General features: G+C 37.3%; 10 non-coding genes across 10 annotated transcripts; all 10 read left to right on the forward strand.

The window, feature by feature from the left end:
- The first annotated feature begins 186 nt into the window (after window positions 1-186).
- On the forward strand, window positions 187-326 carry LOC114466257 (U4 spliceosomal RNA). Its single transcript, XR_003674408.1, has one exon. It is a non-coding gene; the product is annotated as a U4 spliceosomal RNA (small nuclear RNA).
- A 1,879-nt stretch (window positions 327-2,205) lies between these two features.
- On the forward strand, window positions 2,206-2,346 carry LOC114466258 (U4 spliceosomal RNA). The gene has a single exon (XR_003674409.1). It is a non-coding gene; the product is annotated as a U4 spliceosomal RNA (small nuclear RNA).
- Window positions 2,347-4,226: 1,880 nt separating this feature from the next.
- LOC114466255 (U4 spliceosomal RNA) lies at window positions 4,227-4,367 on the forward strand. The gene has a single exon (XR_003674406.1). It is a non-coding gene; the product is annotated as a U4 spliceosomal RNA (small nuclear RNA).
- Window positions 4,368-6,259: 1,892 nt separating this feature from the next.
- On the forward strand, window positions 6,260-6,400 carry LOC114466264 (U4 spliceosomal RNA). Its single transcript, XR_003674414.1, has one exon. It is a non-coding gene; the product is annotated as a U4 spliceosomal RNA (small nuclear RNA).
- A 1,877-nt stretch (window positions 6,401-8,277) lies between these two features.
- Window positions 8,278-8,418, forward strand: LOC114466253 (U4 spliceosomal RNA). The gene has a single exon (XR_003674405.1). It is a non-coding gene; the product is annotated as a U4 spliceosomal RNA (small nuclear RNA).
- Window positions 8,419-8,914: 496 nt separating this feature from the next.
- On the forward strand, window positions 8,915-9,055 carry LOC114466261 (U4 spliceosomal RNA). The gene has a single exon (XR_003674411.1). It is a non-coding gene; the product is annotated as a U4 spliceosomal RNA (small nuclear RNA).
- Window positions 9,056-10,934: 1,879 nt separating this feature from the next.
- Window positions 10,935-11,075, forward strand: LOC114466256 (U4 spliceosomal RNA). The gene has a single exon (XR_003674407.1). It is a non-coding gene; the product is annotated as a U4 spliceosomal RNA (small nuclear RNA).
- A 1,891-nt stretch (window positions 11,076-12,966) lies between these two features.
- Window positions 12,967-13,107, forward strand: LOC114466259 (U4 spliceosomal RNA). The gene has a single exon (XR_003674410.1). It is a non-coding gene; the product is annotated as a U4 spliceosomal RNA (small nuclear RNA).
- A 1,882-nt stretch (window positions 13,108-14,989) lies between these two features.
- On the forward strand, window positions 14,990-15,130 carry LOC114466250 (U4 spliceosomal RNA). Its single transcript, XR_003674402.1, has one exon. It is a non-coding gene; the product is annotated as a U4 spliceosomal RNA (small nuclear RNA).
- Window positions 15,131-15,626: 496 nt separating this feature from the next.
- Window positions 15,627-15,763, forward strand: LOC114466270 (U4 spliceosomal RNA). Its single transcript, XR_003674419.1, has one exon. It is a non-coding gene; the product is annotated as a U4 spliceosomal RNA (small nuclear RNA).
- The last annotated feature ends 4,940 nt before the right edge of the window (window positions 15,764-20,703 follow it).

Consider the following 20,703-nt stretch of genomic DNA (forward strand, 5'->3'; position numbering starts at 1 on the left):
GCCAGCAGAAACATATGAAATTGTCATTGGTGGTCTCGATTTGCAACATGCCTACCCAACCCTAGTGGTCACAGCACGTCACTGCACCGGGTAGAACCAGCTGATCATCTCTTATATGAATTTTTATACCGTAAGTCAATATAGATTCGTCATGAATCACTTCCCTGTTCAGATCATCTGATCATCAGCTTTGCGCAGTGGCAGTATCGTAGCCTATGAGGTTTATCCGAGGCGCGATTATTGCTAGTTGAAAACTTTACCCAATACCCGCCATGACGGCTTGAAATACAGCCGGCTACGGCAATTTTTGACGGTCTCTACGGAGCCCAATTTAGTTGTGAAATTAATTATGTGTGTATTACAGATTCCCTTGTTACTTTATATTGTTCTCTGATTCAGAATTATATTTAGTAATAAATTTAAACTAGACACAATCATTTAAACAGTGTTTTTATAGTCATATTTGGTGTTTATTTTTCTTAGATGGCTAAATGCTTGTTCATGTGGATTTTGTTTGGTTTTTTCTTTCTTGTTATGAATTTTATATTTTGATAAGCGCATTGAGATGACTTTGTTGGATATTGCTTTATACAAATAAAATTGATTCGAATTGAATTAACACTTGCCAGCAGAAACATGAAATTGTCATTGGTGGTCTCGATTTGCAACGTGCCTACCCAACCCTAGTGGTCACAGCACGTCACTGCAAATGATAGAACCAGCTGATCATCTCTTTTATGAATTTTTTGCGCCGTAAGTCAATATAGTTTCGTCATGACTCACTTCATGACGCAGCCTTTTACAGTTTTTAAAATAAAATATTTATGGTGAGATCTTGTTTTGGTTGTGTGATATTTGTTGTTACCAGGTTCAATTCCCCACAAGAGCGGCTACTGTCATCAATAAAACATTTGATTTTTAAACACCACATTTATCATTTAACAGACATTATTCCACATATTTTAAGCTACGCACTCTTCAACATGAGTTCATGTTTATTTCATATTTGATTGTGTCAGTTTGAAACCATACAACCAGTGACGTGCTGTCAGGGTAGGCAAGGAAGGCAGTGCCTACCCAAAGGGTGAATTAATATTTTAATTATTTGTTTTAATTTTAATATAATTATAAAAAAAAAATTCATTTCCAATAGCCTACAGTACCTATAAGATTGAAAGTGTCCGCATTTTGTGCGTTTTATAGAACAAATTACTAAACAGCGCTATTTCCTGGAACAGCTCCACAGTCTTATTCCGCTGTACGGCAGAGGGAGGCCACGCCCCTCCCAAAGACAAGTTGCTCCACTGCCTCCGTTTCCATTACGCGTTTTTACGTGTTTGCGCATGCACAGTCAGGTCCCCAAGATAACAACCATTTAAGTCCAAAGGCAGCGTAAAGAGCTGCCTTTGGACGTAACCACGCTATGCTAAATGCTATATGTAGGTTCACAGTGCATTAGTGAATAGATGCCATGTGACCGCTGCTGCTACGTTCTCTAGCTAGTGGGTGGGATAACACTACAGTCAGGATGACAGCACCAGAGATGATAGAGAAACTTTTTTTTGAGGAAAAACGACAGCTTTTAAAAGATGGGAGACTAACACCTGAGTTACCAGAGCTTCAGCAAAGGTAAGGTCAGAAAATGTTTCATACTTTCCACAGTGAATGGTACTAAAGGAAGGATTGGCTTTGTGGATGCTACTCACTGAGGCTGTTCTCAGTTGTTGTTGTCATATTCTCCGTGTTTCTGTGTTTGCAACACAAACAACAGAATTGCTGCCGTGTCATGAGATATATTTGGTTGGGAGAGTATGGAGGCTATATTGAATAATTGTTTATGTTTCTTTTATGGTGTGTATGATGTTTATTTTTCTTAGATGGCTAAATGCTTGTTCATGTGGATCTTGTTGGGTTTTTTTCTTTCTTGTTGTGAATTTTATATTTTGATAAGCGCATTGAGATGACTTTGTTGGAAATTGCTTTATACAAATAAAATTGATTTGAATTGAATTAACACTTGTCAGCAGAAACATATGAAATTGTCATTGGTGGTCTCGATTTGCAACATGCCTACCCAACCCTAGTGGTCACAGCACGTCACTGCACAGGGTAGAACCAGCTGATCATCTCTTATATGAATTTTTATACCGTAAGTCAATATAGTTTCGTCATGAATCACTTCCCTGTTCAGATCATCTGATCATCAGCTTTGCGCAGTGGCAGTATCGTAGCCTATGAGGTTTATCCGAGGCGCGATTATTGCTAGTTGAAAACTTTACCCAATACCCCGCCATGACGGCTTGAAATACAGCCGGCTATGGCAATTTTTGACGGTCTCTACGGAGCCTAATTTAGTTGTGAAATTAATTATGTGTGTATTACAGATTTCCTTGTTACTTTATATTGTTCTCTGATTCAGAATTATATTAAGTAATAAATTTAAACTACACACAATCATTTAAACAGTGTTTTTATAGTCATATTTGGTGTTTATTTTTCTTAGATGGCTAAATGCTTGTTCATGTGGATCTTGGTGCGTTTTTTCTTTCTTGTTATGAATTTTATATTTTGATAAGCACATTGAGATGACTTTGTTGGAAATTGCTTTATACAAATAAAATTGATTCGAATTGAATTAACACTTGCCAGCAGAAACATGAAATTGTCATTGGTGGTCTCGATTTGCAACGTGCCTACCCAACCCTAGTGGTCACAGCACGTCACTGCAAATGATAGAACCAGCTGATCATCTCTTCTATGAATGTTTTGCGCCGTAAGTCAATATAGTTTCGTCATGACTCACTTCATGACGCAGCCTTTTACAGTTTTTAAAATAAAATATTTTTGGTGAGATCTTGTTTTGGTTGTGTGATATTTGTAGTTACCAGGTTCAATTCCCCACGAGAGCGGCTACTGTCATCAATAAAACATTTGATTTTTAAACACCACATTTATCATTTAACAGACATTATTCCACATATTTTAAGCTACGCGCTCTTCAACATGAGTTCATGTTTATTTCATATTTGATTGTGTCAGCTTGAAACCATACAACCAGTGATGTGCTGTCAGGGTAGGAAAGGAAGGCAGTGCCTACCCAAAGGGTGAATTGATATTTTAATTATTTGTTTTAATTTTAATATAATTATAAAAAAAAATTTCATTTCCAATAGCCTACAGTACCTATAAGATTGAAAGTGTCCGCATTTTGTGCGTTTTATAGAACAAATTAACTAAACAGCGCTATTTCCTGGAACAGCTCCACAGTCTCATTCCGCTGTACGGCAGAGGGAGGCCACGCCCCCTCCCAAAGGCAAGTTGCTCCACTGCCTCCGTTTCCATTACGCGTTTTTACGTGTTTGCGCATGCACAGTCAGGTCCCCAAGATAACAACCATTTAAGTCCAAAGGCAGCGTAAAGAGCTGCCTTTGGACGTAACCACGCTATGCTAAATGCTATATGTAGGTTCACAGTGCATTAGTGAATAGATGCCATGTGACCGCTGCTGCTACGTTCTCTAGCTAGTGGGTGGGATAACACTACAGTCAGGATGACAGCACCAGAGATGATAGAGAAACTTTTTTTTGAGGAAAAACGACAGCTTTTAAAAGATGGGAGACAAACACCTGAGTTACCAGAGCTTCAGCAAAGGTAAGGTCAGAAAATGTTTCATACTTTCCACAGTGAATGGTACTAAAGGAAGGATTGGCTTTGTGGATGCTACTCACTGAGGCTGTTCTGAGTTGTTGTTGTCATATTCTCCGTGTTTCTGTGTTTGCAACACAAACAACAGAGTTGCTGCCGTGTCATGAGATATATTTGGTTGGGAGAGTATGGAGGCTATATTGAATAATTGTTTATGTTTCTTTTATGGTGTTTATGATGTTTATTTTTCTTAGATGGCTAAATGCTTGTTCATGTGGATCTTGTTGGGTTTTTTCTTTCTTGTTGTGAATTTTATATTTTGATAAGCGCATTGAGATGACTTTGTTGGAAATTGCTTTATACAAATAAAATTGATTTGAATTGAATTAACACTTGCCAGCAGAAACATATGAAATTGTCATTGGTGGTCTCGATTTGCAACATGCCTACCCAACCCTAGTGGTCACAGCACGTCACTGCACAGGGTAGAACCAGCTGATCATCTCTTATATGAATTTTTATACCGTAAGTCAATATAGTTTCATCATGAATCACTTCCCTGATCAGATCGTCTAATCTTCAGCTTTGCGCAGTGGCAGTATTGTAGCCTATGAGGTTTATCCGAGGCGCGATTATTGCTAGTTGAAAACTTTACCCAATACTCCGCCATGACGGCTTGAAATACAGCCGGCTACGGCAATTTTTGAAGGTCTCTATGGAGACTAGTTTATTTGTGAGATTAAATATGTATGCCTAAAGGTGTGTGTCATAGAGTACCATGTTACTTTACATTGTTCTCGGAATCAGAATTGTGTTTAGTAACAAATTTAAACTACATTCAATCGTTTAAACAGTGTTTTTATAGTCATATTTGGTGTTTCTTTTTCTGAGATGGCTAAATGCTTGTTCATGTGGATCTTGTTGGGTTTTTTCTTTCTTGTAATGAATTTTATAGTTTGATAAGCGCATTGAGATGACTTTGTTGGAAATTGCTTTATACAAATAAAATTGATTCGAATTGAATTAACACTTGCCAGCAGAAACATGAAATTGTCATTGGTGGTCTCGATTTGCAACGTGCCTACCCAACCCTAGTGGTCACAGCACGTCACTGCAAATGATAGAACCAGCTGATCATCTCTTTTATGAATTTTTTGCGCTGTAAGTCAATATAGTTTCGTCATGACTCACTTCATGACGCAGCCTTTTACAGTTTTTAAAATAAAATATTTATGGTGAGATCTTGTTTTGGTTGTGTGATATTTGTAGTTACCAGGTTCAATTCCCCACAAGAGCGGCTACTGTCATCAATAAAACATTTGATTTTTAAACACCACATTTATCATTTAACAGACATTATTCCACATATATTAAGCTACGCGCTCTTCAACATGAGTTCATGTTTATTTCATATTTGATAATGTCAGTTTGAAACCATACAACCAGTGACGTGCTGTCAGGGTAGGCAAGGGAGGCAGTGCCTACCCAAAGGGTGAATTAATATTTTAATTATTTGTTTTAATTTTAATATAATTATAAAAAAAAAATTCATTTCCAATTGCCTACAGTACCTATAAGATTGAAAGTGTCCGCATTTTGTGCGTTTTATAGAACAAATTACTAAACAGCGCTATTTCCTGGAACAGCTCCGCAGTCTCATTCCGCTGTACGGCAGAGGGAGGCCACGCCCCCTCCCAAAGGCAAGTTGCTCCACTGCCTCCGTTTCCATTACGCGTTTTTACGTGTTTGCGCATGCACAGTCAGGTCCCCAAGATAACAACCATTTAAGTCCAAAGGCAGCGTAAAGAGCTGCCTTTGGACGTAACCACGCTATGCTAAATGCTATATGTAGGTTCACAGTGCATTAGTGAATAGATGCCATGTGACCGCTGCTGCTACGTTCTCTAGCTAGTGGGTGGGATAACACTACAGTCAGGATGACAGCACCAGAGATGATAGAGAAACTTTTTTTTGAGGAAAAACGACAGCTTTTAAAAGATGGGAGACAAACACCTGAGTTACCAGAGCTTCAGCAAAGGTAAGGTCAGAAAATGTTTCATACTTTCCACAGTGAATGGTACTAAAGGAAGGATTGGCTTTGTGGATGCTACTCACTGAGGCTGTTATGAGTTGTTGTTGTCATATTCTCCGTGTTTCTGTGTTTGCAACACAAACAACAGAGTTGCTGCCGTGTCATGAGATATATTTGGTTGGGAGAGTATGGAGGCTATATTGAATAATTGTTTATGTTTCTTTTATGGTGTGTATGATGTTTATTTTTCTTAGATGGCTAAATGCTTGTTCATGTGGATCTTGTTGGGTTTTTTTCTTTCTTGTTGTGAATTTTATATTTTGATAAGCGCATTGAGATGACTTTGTTGGAAATTGCTTTATACAAATAAAATTGATTTGAATTGAATTAACACTTGTCAGCAGAAACATATGAAATTGTCATTGGTGGTCTCGATTTGCAACATGCCTACCCAACCCTAGTGGTCACAGCACGTCACTGCACAGGGTAGAACCAGCTGATCATCTCTTATATGAATTTTTATACCGTAAGTCAATATAGTTTCGTCATGAATCACTTCCCTGTTCAGATCATCTGATCATCAGCTTTGCGCAGTGGCAGTATCGTAGCCTATGAGGTTTATCTGAGGCGCGATTATTGCTAGTTGAAAACTTTACCCAATACCCCGCCATGACGGCTTGAAATACAGCCGGCTATGGCAATTTTTGACGGTCTCTACGGAGCCTAATTTAGTTGTGAAATTAATTATGTGTGTATTACAGATTTCCTTGTTACTTTATATTGTTCTCTGATTCAGAATTATATTAAGTAATAAATTTAAACTACACACAATCATTTAAACAGTGTTTTTATAGTCATATTTGGTGTTTATTTTTCTTAGATGGCTAAATGCTTGTTCATGTGGATCTTGTTGGGTTTTTTCTTTCTTGTTATGAATTTTATATTTTGATAAGCACATTGAGATGACTTTGTTGGAAATTGCTTTATACAAATAAAATTGATTCGAATTGAATTAACACTTGCCAGCAGAAACATGAAATTGTCATTGGTGGTCTCGATTTGCAACGTGCCTACCCAACCCTAGTGGTCACAGCACGTCACTGCAAATGATAGAACCAGCTGATCATCTCTTCTATGAATGTTTTGCGCCGTAAGTCAATATAGTTTCGTCATGACTCACTTCATGACGCAGCCTTTTACAGTTTTTAAAATAAAATATTTTTGGTGAGATCTTGTTTTGGTTGTGTGATATTTGTAGTTACCAGGTTCAATTCCCCACGAGAGCGGCTACTGTCATCAATAAAACATTTGATTTTTAAACACCACATTTATCATTTAACAGACATTATTCCACATATTTTAAGCTACGCGCTCTTCAACATGAGTTCATGTTTATTTCATATTTGATTGTGTCAGCTTGAAACCATACAACCAGTGATGTGCTGTCAGGGTAGGAAAGGAAGGCAGTGCCTACCCAAAGGGTGAATTGATATTTTAATTATTTGTTTTAATTTTAATATAATTATAAAAAAAATTTCATTTCCAATAGCCTACAGTACCTATAAGATTGAAAGTGTCCGCATTTTGTGCGTTTTATAGAACAAATTAACTAAACAGCGCTATTTCCTGGAACAGCTCCACAGTCTCATTCCGCTGTACGGCAGAGGGAGGCCACGCCCCCTCCCAAAGGCAAGTTGCTCCACTGCCTCCGTTTCCATTACGCGTTTTTACGTGTTTGCGCATGCACAGTCAGGTCCCCAAGATAACAACCATTTAAGTCCAAAGGCAGCGTAAAGAGCTGCCTTTGGACGTAACCACGCTATGCTAAATGCTATATGTAGGTTCACAGTGCATTAGTGAATAGATGCCATGTGACCGCTGCTGCTACGTTCTCTAGCTAGTGGGTGGGATAACACTACAGTCAGGATGACAGCACCAGAGATGATAGAGAAACTTTTTTTTGAGGAAAAACGACAGCTTTTAAAAGATGGGAGACAAACACCTGAGTTACCAGAGCTTCAGCAAAGGTAAGGTCAGAAAATGTTTCATACTTTCCACAGTGAATGGTACTAAAGGAAGGATTGGCTTTGTGGATGCTACTCACTGAGGCTGTTCTGAGTTGTTGTTGTCATATTCTCCGTGTTTCTGTGTTTGCAACACAAACAACAGAGTTGCTGCCGTGTCATGAGATATATTTGGTTGGGAGAGTATGGAGGCTATATTGAATAATTGTTTATGTTTCTTTTATGGTGTTTATGATGTTTATTTTTCTTAGATGGCTAAATGCTTGTTCATGTGGATCTTGTTGGGTTTTTTCTTTCTTGTTGTGAATTTTATATTTTGATAAGCGCATTGAGATGACTTTGTTGGAAATTGCTTTATATAAATAAATTGATTTGAATTGAATTAACACTTGTCAGCAGAAACATATGAAATTGTCATTGGTGGTCTCGATTTGCAACATGCCTACCCAACCCTAGTGGTCACAGCACGTCACTGCACAGGGTAGAACCAGCTGATCATCTCTTATATGAATTTTTATACCGTAAGTCAATATAGTTTCATCATGAATCACTTCCTGATCAGATCGTCTAATCATCAGCTTTGCGCAGTGGCAGTATTGTAGCCTATGAGGTTTATCCGAGGCGCGATTATTGCTAGTTGAAAACTTTACCCAATACCCCGCCATGACGGCTTGAAATACAGCCGGCTACGGCAATTTTTGAAGGTCTCTATGGAGACTAGTTTATTTGTGAGATTAAATATGTATGCCTAAAGGTGTGTGTCATAGAGTACCATGTTACTTTATATTGTTCTCAGAATCAGAATTGTGTTTATTAACAAATTTAAACTACATTCAATCGTTTAAACAGTGTTTTTATAGTCATATTTAGTGTTTAATTTTCTTAGATGGCTAAATGCTTGTTCATGTGGATCTTGTTGGGTTTTTTCTTTCTTGTAATGAATTTTATAGTTTGATAAGCGCATTGAGATGACTTTGTTGGAAATTGCTTTATACAAATAAAATTGATTCGAATTGAATTAACACTTGCCAGCAGAAACATATGAAATTGTCATTGGTGGTCTCGATTTGCAACATGCCTACCCAACCCTAGTGGTCACAGCACGTCACTGCACGGAGTAGAACCAGCTGATCATCTCTTATATGAATTTTTATACCGTAAGTCAATATAGATTCGTCATGAATCACTTCCCTGTTCAGATCATCTGATCATCAGCTTTGTGCAGTGGCAGTATCGTAGCCTATGAGGTTTATCCGAGGCGCGATTATTGCTAGTTGAAAACTTTACCCAATACCCCGCCATGACGGCTTGAAATACAGCCGGCTACGGCAATTTTTGACGGTCTCTACGGAGCCCAATTTAGTTGTGAAATTAATTATGTGTGTATTACAGATTCCCTTGTTACTTTATATTGTTCTCTGATTCAGAATTATATTTAGTAATAAATTTAAACTACACACAATCATTTAAACAGTGTTTTTATAGTCATATTTGGTGTTTATTTTTCTTAGATGGCTAAATGCTTGTTCATGTGGATTTTGTTTGGTTTTTTCTTTCTTGTTATGAATTTTATATTTTGATAAGCGCATTGAGATGACTTTGTTGGAAATTGCTTTATACAAATAAAATTGATTCGAATTGAATTAACACTTGCCAGCAGAAACATGAAATTGTCATTGGTGGTCTCGATTTGCAACGTGCCTACCCAACCCTAGTGGTCACAGCACGTCACTGCAAATGATAGAACCAGCTGATCATCTCTTCTATGAATGTTTTGCGCCGTAAGTCAATATAGTTTCGTCATGACTCACTTCATGACGCAGCCTTTTACAGTTGTTAAAATAAAATATTTATGGTGAGATCTTGTTTTGGTTGTGTGATATTTGTTGTTACCAGGTTCAATTCCCCACAAGAGCGGCTACTGTCATCAATAAAACATTTGATTTTTAAACACCACATTTATCATTTAACAGACATTATTCCACATATTTTAAGCTACGCGCTCTTCAACATGAGTTCATGTTTATTTCATATTTGATTGTGTCAGTTTGAAACCATACAACCAGTGACGTGCTGTCAGGGTAGGCAAGGAAGGCAGTGCCTACCCAAAGGGTGAATTAATATTTTAGTTATTTGTTTTAATTTTAATATAATTATAAAAAAAAAATTCATTTCCAATAGCCTACAGTACCTATAAGATTGAAAGTGTCCGCATTTTGTGCGTTTTATAGAACAAATTACTAAACAGCGCTATTTCCTGGAACAGCTCCACAGTCTCATTCCGCTGTACGGCAGAGGGAGGCCACGCCCCTCCCAAAGGCAAGTTGCTCCACTGCCTCCGTTTCCATTACGCGTTTTTACGTGTTTGCGCATGCACAGTCAGGTCCCCAAGATAACAACCATTTAAGTCCAAAGGCAGCGTAAAGAGCTGCCTTTGGACGTAACCACGCTATGCTAAATGCTATATGTAGGTTCACAGTGCATTAGTGAATAGATGCCATGTGACCGCTGCTGCTACGTTCTCTAGCTAGTGGGTGGGATAACACTACAGTCAGGATGACAGCACCAGAGATGATAGAGAAACTTTTTTTTGAGGAAAAACGACAGCTTTTAAAAGATGGGAGACAAACACCTGAGTTACCAGAGCTTCAGCAAAGGTAAGGTCAGAAAATGTTTCATACTTTCCACAGTGAATGGTACTAAAGGAAGGATTGGCTTTGTGGATGCTACTCACTGAGGCTGTTCTCAGTTGTTGTTGTCATATTCTCCGTGTTTCTGTGTTTGCAACACAAACAACAGAATTGCTGCCGTGTCATGAGATATATTTGGTTGGGAGAGTATGGAGGCTATATTGAATAATTGTTTATGTTTCTTTTATGGTGTGTATGATGTTTATTTTTCTTAGATGGCTAAATGCTTGTTCATGTGGATCTTGTTGGGTTTTTTTCTTTCTTGTTGTGAATTTTATATTTTGATAAGCGCATTGAGATGACTTTGTTGGAAATTGCTTTATACAAATAAAATTGATTTGAATTGAATTAACACTTGCCAGCAGAAACATATGAAATTGTCATTGGTGGTCTCGATTTGCAACATGCCTACCCAACCCTAGTGGTCACAGCACGTCACTGCACAGGGTAGAACCAGCTGATCATCTCTTATATGAATTTTTATACCGTAAGTCAATATAGTTTCATCATGAATCACTTCCCTGATCAGATCGTCTAATCTTCAGCTTTGCGCAGTGGCAGTATTGTAGCCTATGAGGTTTATCCGAGGCGCGATTATTGCTAGTTGAAAACTTTACCCAATACTCCGCCATGACGGCTTGAAATACAGCCGGCTACGGCAATTTTTGAAGGTCTCTATGGAGACTAGTTTATTTGTGAGATTAAATATGTATGCCTAAAGGTGTGTGTCATAGAGTACCATGTTACTTTACATTGTTCTCGGAATCAGAATTGTGTTTAGTAACAAATTTAAACTACATTCAATCGTTTAAACAGTGTTTTTATAGTCATATTTGGTGTTTCTTTTTCTGAGATGGCTAAATGCTTGTTCATGTGGATCTTGTTGGGTTTTTTCTTTCTTGTAATGAATTTTATAGTTTGATAAGCGCATTGAGATGACTTTGTTGGAAATTGCTTTATACAAATAAAATTGATTCGAATTGAATTAACACTTGCCAGCAGAAACATGAAATTGTCATTGGTGGTCTCGATTTGCAACGTGCCTACCCAACCCTAGTGGTCACAGCACGTCACTGCAAATGATAGAACCAGCTGATCATCTCTTTTATGAATTTTTTGCGCTGTAAGTCAATATAGTTTCGTCATGACTCACTTCATGACGCAGCCTTTTACAGTTTTTAAAATAAAATATTTATGGTGAGATCTTGTTTTGGTTGTGTGATATTTGTAGTTACCAGGTTCAATTCCCCACAAGAGCGGCTACTGTCATCAATAAAACATTTGATTTTTAAACACCACATTTATCATTTAACAGACATTATTCCACATATATTAAGCTACGCGCTCTTCAACATGAGTTCATGTTTATTTCATATTTGATAATGTCAGTTTGAAACCATACAACCAGTGACGTGCTGTCAGGGTAGGCAAGGGAGGCAGTGCCTACCCAAAGGTGAATTAATATTTTAATTATTTGTTTTAATTTTAATATAATTATAAAAAAAAAATTCATTTCCAATTGCCTACAGTACCTATAAGATTGAAAGTGTCCGCATTTTGTGCGTTTTATAGAACAAATTACTAAACAGCGCTATTTCCTGGAACAGCTCCGCAGTCTCATTCCGCTGTACGGCAGAGGGAGGCCACGCCCCCTCCCAAAGGCAAGTTGCTCCACTGCCTCCGTTTCCATTACGCGTTTTTACGTGTTTGCGCATGCACAGTCAGGTCCCCAAGATAACAACCATTTAAGTCCAAAGGCAGCGTAAAGAGCTGCCTTTGGACGTAACCACGCTATGCTAAATGCTATATGTAGGTTCACAGTGCATTAGTGAATAGATGCCATGTGACCGCTGCTGCTACGTTCTCTAGCTAGTGGGTGGGATAACACTACAGTCAGGATGACAGCACCAGAGATGATAGAGAAACTTTTTTTTGAGGAAAAACGACAGCTTTTAAAAGATGGGAGACAAACACCTGAGTTACCAGAGCTTCAGCAAAGGTAAGGTCAGAAAATGTTTCATACTTTCCACAGTGAATGGTACTAAAGGAAGGATTGGCTTTGTGGATGCTACTCACTGAGGCTGTTATGAGTTGTTGTTGTCATATTCTCCGTGTTTCTGTGTTTGCAACACAAACAACAGAGTTGCTGCCGTGTCATGAGATATATTTGGTTGGGAGAGTATGGAGGCTATATTGAATAATTGTTTATGTTTCTTTTATGGTGTTTATGATGTTTATTTTTCTTAGATGGCTAAATGCTTGTTCATGTGGATCTTGTTGGGTTTTTTTCTTTCTTGTTGTGAATTTTATATTTTGATAAGCGCATTGAGATGACTTTGTTGGAAATTGCTTTATACAAATAAAATTGATTTGAATTGAATTAACACTTGTCAGCAGAAACATATGAAATTGTCATTGGTGGTCTCGATTTGCAACATGCCTACCCAACCCTAGTGGTCACAGCACGTCACTGCACAGGGTAGAACCAGCTGATCATCTCTTATATGAATTTTTATACCGTAAGTCAATATAGTTTCGTCATGAATCACTTCCCTGTTCAGATCATCTGATCATCAGCTTTGCGCAGTGGCAGTATCGTAGCCTATGAGGTTTATCCGAGGCGCGATTATTGCTAGTTGAAAACTTTACCCAATACCCCGCCATGACGGCTTGAAATACAGCCGGCTATGGCAATTTTTGACGGTCTCTACGGAGCCTAATTTAGTTGTGAAATTAATTATGTGTGTATTACAGATTTCCTTGTTACTTGATATTGTTCTCTGATTCAGAATTATATTAAGTAATAAATTTAAACTACACACAATCATTTAAACAGTGTTTTTATAGTCATATTTGGTGTTTATTTTTCTTAGATGGCTAAATGCTTGTTCATGTGGATCTTGTTGGGTTTTTTCTTTCTTGTTATGAATTTTATATTTTGATAAGCACATTGAGATGACTTTGTTGGAAATTGCTTTATACAAATAAAATTGATTCGAATTGAATTAACACTTGCCAGCAGAAACATGAAATTGTCATTGGTGGTCTCGATTTGCAACGTGCCTACCCAACCCTAGTGGTCACAGCACGTCACTGCAAATGATAGAACCAGCTGATCATCTCTTCTATGAATGTTTTGCGCCGTAAGTCAATATAGTTTCGTCATGACTCACTTCATGACGCAGCCTTTTACAGTTTTTAAAATAAAATATTTTTGGTGAGAACTTGTTTTGGTTGTGTGATATTTGTAGTTACCAGGTTCAATTCCCCACAAGAGCGGCTACTGTCATCAATAAAACATTTGATTTTTAAACACCACATTTATCATTTAACAGACATTATTCCACATATTTTAAGCTACGCGCTCTTCAACATGAGTTCATGTTTATTTCATATTTGATTGTGTCAGTTTGAAACCATACAACCAGTCACGTGCTGTCAGGGTAGGCAAGGAAGGCAGTGCCTACCCAAAGGGTGAATTGATATTTTAATTATTTGTTTTAATTTTAATATAATTATAAAAAAAAATTTCATTTCCAATAGCCTACAGTACCTATAAGATTGAAAGTGTCCGCATTTTGTGCGTTTTATAGAACATTAATTAACTAAACAGCGCTATTTCCTGGAACAGCTCCACAGTCTCATTCCGCTGTACGGCAGAGGGAGGCCACGCCCCCTCCCAAAGGCAAGTTGCTCCACTGCCTCCGTTTCCATTACGCGTTTTTACGTGTTTGCGCATGCACAGTCAGGTCCCCAAGATAACAACCATTTAAGTCCAAAGGCAGTGTAAAGAGCTGCCTTTGGACGTAACCACGCTATGCTAAATGCTATATGTAGGTTCACAGTGCATTAGTGAATAGATGCCATGTGACCGCTGCTGCTACGTTCTCTAGCTAGTGGGTGGGATAACACTACAGTCAGGATGACAGCACCAGAGATGATAGAGAAACTTTTTTTTGAGGAAAAACGACAGCTTTTAAAAGATCGGAGACAAACACCTGAGTTACCAGAGCTTCAGCAAAGGTAAGGTCAGAAAATGTTTCATACTTTCCACAGTGAATGGTACTAAAGGAAGGATTGGCTTTGTGGATGCTACTCACTGAGGCTGTTCTGAGTTGTTGTTGTCATATTCTCCGTGTTTCTGTGTTTGCAACACAAACAACAGAGTTGCTGCCGTGTCATGAGATATATTTGGTTGGGAGAGTATGGAGGCTATATTGAATAATTGTTTATGTTTCTTTTATGGTGTTTATGATGTTTATTTTTCTTAGATGGCTAAATGCTTGTTCATGTGGATCTAGTTGGTTTTTTTCTTTCTTGTTGTGAATTTTATATTTTGATAAGCGCATTGAGATGACTTTGTTGGAAATTGCTTTATACAAATAAAATTGATTTGAATTGAATTAACACTTGCCAGCAGAAACATATGAAATTGTCATTGGTGGTCTCGATTTGCAACATGCCTACCCAACCCTAGTGGTCACAGCACGTCACTGCACAGGGTAGAACCAGCTGATCATCTCTTATATGAATTTTTATACCGTAAGTCATTATAGTTTCGTCATGAATCACTTCCCTGATCAGATCATCTGATCATCAGCTTTGCGCAGTGGCAGTATCGTAGCCTATGAGGTTTATCCGAGGCGCGATTATTGCTAGTTGAAAACTTTACCCAATACCCCGCCATGACGGCTTGAAATACAGCCGGCTACGGCAATTTTTGAAGGTCTCTATGGAGACTAGTTTATTTGTGAGATTAAATATGTATGCCTAAAGGTGTGTGTCATAGAGTACCATGTTACTTTATATTGTTCTCGGAATCAGAATTGTGTTTAGTAATACATTTAAACTACACTCAATCATTTAAACAGTGTTGTAATAGTCATATTTGGTGTTTATTTTTCTTAGATGGCTAAATGCTTGTTCATGTGGAACTTGTTGGGTTTTTTCTTTCTTGTTATGAATTTTATAGTTTGATAAGTGCATTGAGATGACTTTGTTGGAAATTGCTTTATACAAATAAAATTGATTCGAATTGAATTAACACTTGCCAGCAGAAACATATGAAATTGTCATTGGTGGTCTCGATTTGCAACATGCCTACCCAACCCTAGTGGTCACGGCACGTCACTGCACAGGGTAGAACCAGCTGATCATCGCTTATATGAATTTTTATACCGTAAGTCATTATAGTTTCGTCATGAATCACTTCCCTGATCAGATCATCTGATCATCAGCATTGCGCAGTGGCAGTATCGTAGTATTGCTAGTTGAGAACTTTACCCAATACCGCGCCTTGACGGCTTGAAGTACAGCCGGCTACGGCAATTTTATGACTTTATCTACGGAGACCAATTTATATGTTAAAATAATTATGTATACCTGAAGTAATGTGTTATTGATTACCTTGTTGCTTAATGTTATTTTCTGAATCGTAATAAGAATTAAACTTACATTACACTCAGTCATTCAAACAGTATTATTGTAGTCACATTAGGTTTGTTTACTGTATACAAAATGATTTGCTTTATTTTGGAGTGTATGTAAACGATAGGTACCGTTTAAAAACCAGATCAAAAAACAAATACACTGTGTTTATTTTTGTTTTATTATTTTAAAACCAAAACAGAAACACGAAAACCAGGTGAGCAGCGTTTTACTGTTTTAAAATAAAATATATCAAATCCCAAACAATTGATGAAGCACTAAATTACAGGTCTCAGATACACTTCATTTTATTGACCACTAGATGTCAGAACATCACTGTACAGTAGTTGTCTATCCTGAGGTCTGTTACACCCCCGTCCAGCAGAGGGCAGCAGTGATGTGATACTGAAACAGTCTCTGAACTAAACACCGGAAGTCATTGTAGTTCTAACGCAAACAAATTGATGTATTTTGATCTTCTGTTTTCGACACATACAAACGTTTGGATTACGGTGGCTGGGAAGTGTCAGGTGAATGCATTTACAGAAACTAACACAAATGCAAACAGGTCACAACACGAACGCAAACCGGCTACAACGGAAGTGTTTCCGACGGACCGGTATTAAAGACGGACACGTTTCTGGTGGATGTTTTTAACCCACCAGAACAGAGAAGAACAAGAAGAAGACATCGAAACGCGTATGAAAGTAAGTGAAAGTTGATTAGGATACTCTTATATTTTTCATATCAGGCTATCATATCATAATACCCGTCCGACTGTAATACCGGTCCGTCGGAAACACTTCCGTTGTGGCCGGTTTGCGTTCGTGTTGTGACCTGTTTGCATTCGTGTTCGTTTCTGTAAATGCATTTACCTGACACTTCCCAGCCACCGTATTTGGGTCGATCAAAGTGTTTTAGTTAAAATATTACAATTTGACTCACATATTTGAGTGTTACCCTTTGTTAAGGAGGTTAAAAGTGACCTAATATTGTATGATGTGCAAAGCAACGATAGATAAAATTTTCTGAGGAAGTGTTGTATAAATTGAAAACTTACAGGAGAACATCAGTGTAACCAACAGGAGACTGTATCACTAAGAATTGGATGAAGTTGTGCTATGATATTATCCATCCATTTTCAAACCCACTTGCTCCTGTCTCACAAAGTCGCAGGGGTCTGCCGTTGCCAATCTGCGGCTCTCATTGGGCGCTGGGCGGGGGTACACCCTGGACAGGGCGCCAGTCCATCGCAGGGCTATGATATTATCATTATTGCCAATCACAATTGTTGATTGACAGGTTAATGGATCAACCCCCTCCACTATTAAGAATCTTTGACCTTCATAAATAATCCTTAAAATCTATGATTATCATAATTATGCTATCATTAATCTGTTATGTTAACCAGGTTCATTTAATGCACACATTTTGACACTTTGTTCTGCCATAAAAAAACATTTAAAGTTCCAAAAACTGTATTATGACTGAGATTGAGATACCTTGTGATCATAATTGTAGTCAAAATAATTCATAGTGTCTGCCAAATTTTACACTAAAACAAGGCACAATATCATGTAAATGAGGCAGAATCAGAATCGTGTTAAGTAACAAACTTAAACTATACTCAGTCATTAAAACAATTTTATTGTAGTCACATTAGTTTTGTTTACTGTAAACAAAATGATCTGCTTTATTTTGGAGGTAAACGTTCCCTGTATCGTTTGCTCTTTGGATAGGTACCGTGCAATAAGGACCAAATACTAACAAAAAACACACCTGTGTATGCACTGTATTTACACAAGTAACATGTAGACATGCAACATATGATAATGAAATAAACAATATATATATATATATATATATATATATATATATATATATATATATATAATTATAATAGATAATTACAACATAAAGTAATAATGATGATAATAATAATAATGAAAATCAATAATAAATATCAACAAAGTGAACGAGCTTGTTTATGATTTTATACCTCTCGACCTATGACCTCCCAAGGTCGTGCATGCGCAGTTCCAGAGTGTGAAAAGGCTTATACGGATAGTGTTCATGAGTTTCAGCTATGATCTTGCTCCGATTATTCGACGCAGTTTTGATACACTTCTCATCGTTTTGCCAAAAAATCCAGTATTTGTTCTCTTTTTATAGATACCAGGTGCATATAGCCTGTTTTTGATGGTTGTTGTCATGTTTTCCTCCTTTGAACTGCTGGAAGATTGTATATTGGTAGCAGCCATCTTGGTTGTTTACATGTGACTCACAACTGTAGACTCTCGACCAATGAGCGGCAAGAAGAGTCCACGGTGGCCTTCACACTGGTGGCGCATACATCACCATGATGTATATTTGTAGAGAACTTAGTGTCAACATTGTTATCAACTCAAATCCATTTCCTTCGCCTATTACAATCAAAACAATTAATTTGAGGTAAAAATGATCATTCAAGGACACAAAGCACTACATAAGAAATAATTTTCTACATTTTTAAGGAATTCCACCAACAAGTTTAATTGTAGACACTGAAAGAAGGTTAAGGACATTAGCTGTACATTAAGTCTGTGTGAAATTTGCATTTTCCCATAATATATTGAGGTTTGGGTACAGTTGCTTAAAACCAAAAACACTGTCTCCTGCCCTCTGTGGCAGATTGATTTTCCAATAAATGCTGTTTGACCTTAACTGACTCATTGCCAGATAAGGAGTAAACAGAATTGTTGCTCATCAAGATCAAACACATACAAATTTGGGTTTTTTTGTTTTTCAATTTTGCACCAAAGTTGTGACTTTTCCACCATAAAACAAAGTTTCTATTTCTTTTAATTCTCATTCAACATTAACATGATAACCTGAGGAATATGGAAGCAAAGTCTGCAGTAAATAATACCCTACATAAGGTACACAATTACAGATATGATTCTTCAGGTCATTTTGATTCAGATTTTCTTTAAACAGGTTTCACTTGTAATCCAAAAGGTTTATTAAATTCTGAAACTGACTAGTTGGAAATCTATGATTAATACTGTGATGATAATTGGTTCATTTTCTGACAAATTAGAATAATAATGTCAGGTGCACTTTCCTCACTCACAAATGGACTTGTTTGACCTCATTAGGTACTGTTTAAACCACCTTGTGAACAGTTTTTTCAGCTGCAATTTTCACTTGAGTATTGTCCGTGGGCTAGAGTTAGTACTAGAAAGAGCCAGATTGGGCCTCAGGGCTGTACCTTACTACAGTGGTTCTCAACCTTTTCAGCCCGTGACCCCCACTGTACCTGAAGGTGGTTGAACAGAGACATGATCAAAGAAGAACAGTCATGTGGAGACAGAGCCATCTATAAGGAGGAATAAAGAAGATAACTTTTTGGGGCCCATCAATAAAGTAAATTGTTCCATAAATCTGTGATAACCACATTTATTTATTTATCTAAATAATATCCACTGTTATCCAGAAAGTATATTATTATTTGTGCCATAGTATATAGTGGTGAAATGAGATTTTAAAAATTACATAAATTGGTTAAAAGTTGCAAATTAGAGTGGTCAAAACGGACAGAACGTGGAGAGGGGGGCTGGGGTAATGTAAATTTAAAAGTAAGAACAATTTGTTTAAACTATCAAACAATGGGCATGAAAAATTGTGAATGTGGTTAAAAGTGACAATAATGGGTCAACATATGCGACAGTAGGTGGAAAAGTGGTGGAAAGGGTTTATAAGTGCCGAAAATGTATAGAAAATTGAAAAAACGTGCAAAGGCATTGACATTTGATGGAGAAGTGGCAGAAATGGGAGCAATGTAGCAAAAATGAATTAAAAGGAGCAAAAATGTGGCAAGAAAAAGTGATGAAAAATAGGTTAAAATATGGCAAGTTTGGTGTAGTTTCAGAAAAAGGGTAAACAATAATCAAAAATGGGCTGAAATTGTTAAAAAAAAAAATGATAGTTTCTTCAAAGCATCTGGAGACCCCTCCCAGTGTCGCTCGAGTCGACCCCAAGGATGAGAACCCCTGCCCTACTAGAAAAAAAAACAAAATCAACGATTGGTTAATATAAGAATAAAAATAAAGTGCACAGTGAGGATTATGAACCTGTTTCTCTGTGACAGGTTCATTCACAGCCTGCTGTGATCATTCTAGAGTAGTGGTCCCCAATCTTTTTTGTCCTGTGTGCCCCTTCACATTTTTGTCAAATCATGTGCATCCTCTTCATATCATAAGTACCCTCTCTCCATAATTTCATATGCTTTTTTCATTTGTGGAATAGTGGGCTCTTCTAAACCCCTGATTATGTATCAAACATTGGTTCCCTAAGACAATCTACAAATTCAAAACAACGATTGGAATTTATAGTAGAATTTAGATAAACTACAACTTATATGTGATTACTTCAATAGTGAGTATAATAACATAAGTTATTTGTAAAATGTAGCTAATTATTGTCTCCTGTTGTCAGAAGTGTGATAAAATGGCCTCAACAGCATCAAATAATTCTGTTTCAGCAAATTGCAAGAAAAAATAGAAGTTAATTGAGCAATGGTACTGTTAGTTTGTGGTGAATTTGTCCAAAAAATAGCCTACAAAGGAACTGGGAACATTTCCCGATTATTTTTACAGTTTTTTTTCTATTGCTAACAAGCATTGGTCGAAACTGAGTCACATGTTCAAAACTCTTAACATAGTCTGCATGTCTTTCAGGCATCTCAGCTCAACAGTAACTCTCATTCCCAAAAGTGTTTCTCACCAACAAAACACTTCATACACGTCTCAAATGAAGCTCATTCAACCACAACACTAGCAAATAGTCTCACTTTGGAAACACACAGCGTCACTCTGAGCACACTGAACTACATGAGAATTACATA

Source organism: Gouania willdenowi, chromosome 6 (assembly GCF_900634775.1).
Source record: "Gouania willdenowi chromosome 6, fGouWil2.1, whole genome shotgun sequence".
In the NCBI taxonomy this organism is placed as follows: Eukaryota; Metazoa; Chordata; class Actinopteri; order Blenniiformes; family Gobiesocidae; genus Gouania; species Gouania willdenowi.